This window comes from Cyprinodon variegatus, unplaced genomic scaffold, assembly GCF_000732505.1.
Source record: "Cyprinodon variegatus isolate N-32 unplaced genomic scaffold, C_variegatus-1.0 Scaffold58, whole genome shotgun sequence".
NCBI classification, from domain to species: domain Eukaryota; kingdom Metazoa; phylum Chordata; class Actinopteri; order Cyprinodontiformes; family Cyprinodontidae; genus Cyprinodon; species Cyprinodon variegatus.
Window position 1 is genome coordinate 894,769 of NW_015150511.1, and position 1,081 is coordinate 895,849.

The following is a 1,081-nucleotide window of genomic DNA, read 5'->3' on the forward strand; positions in this document are numbered from 1 at the left end:
CGAGCCGCGTCAGCTGTCAGCCCATCGGCTGGATTGCACCCCTCTCAAGGGGTATGGACTGAACTACTAAACCAGAGTGTCTGAGATATGGCGGTGCCCCGCTCCCCATCCTGCAGTGTCCGTGAGCCTCAACTCCACTTTAGTTTTTGTTAATTTAATAAACCTTTTTGAACTTTCCCACTGACTGTCTCTCCTTGAATACTGGGTCCATCTGTCCGCGATTCCTGACATCCAAGCAAGCCGCCTGCTACTTGCTCAGAAGAAAAAGGGAAATGGCGACTAACAGTGGTGAATATTGTAAGTGCAGTTTAATGTTATATAAGTTTGTGAATAATTTTGTCTTAAATTAATGAAAAAAATTTTTATTTAAATGGTTAGTGAGTCATAAATGTCAAAAGGAATGTTTTGTTTATTGAAATGTTGTATATGTCCATGTACAAATGGGTTTGGCTGACATTTAAGCCAAACCCATTGGGGACTGTAAATCTGATATCTGCGACGACAGTACTGCTGCACCGCAGATCACAGGGACACAAGGTGAGCAGACATAGGGATAACCACACCCACCAGAGATGGGCAGATGAGAGCACCAGAAGCCCGACCCCTGAGGGGCCAAACCCTAAACGGAGCCCAGTCACCAAGGGATTTGACCCTGGAGACCATAGCGCCCGGTTCCCATGGGGCAGCGGCAGCAAGCCCACCGGCTACACCCGCGATCGATCGGTCACATCCAAGGGGGATCTGGATGAGAGCCCCAGGGCCCAAGGTCCAGGGGCGCACCTCCTTCAAGTGGGCACCCCACAGGGCCAGGAGGCCCAGGCCCTGACCAGAAGTCAACCGGAATGAGACAGCAGCAACTGAAGTTCCCAACCTTGCACCTAGAGGGGGAGGAGACAGGCCACGCTTATACTTGGGCCTAAGATGTTCTGTGGGTGCGGCGGGGAGACAAGCACCCAGCCTGACAAGTAGAGAGAAACAACTTCACATTCATCCAGTCACATTCACACAGAGATGGCAAAAGTACTCACTTTCCGTACTTGAGTAAAAGTACAGATACTTTTGGTAAAAAATACTCTGGTAA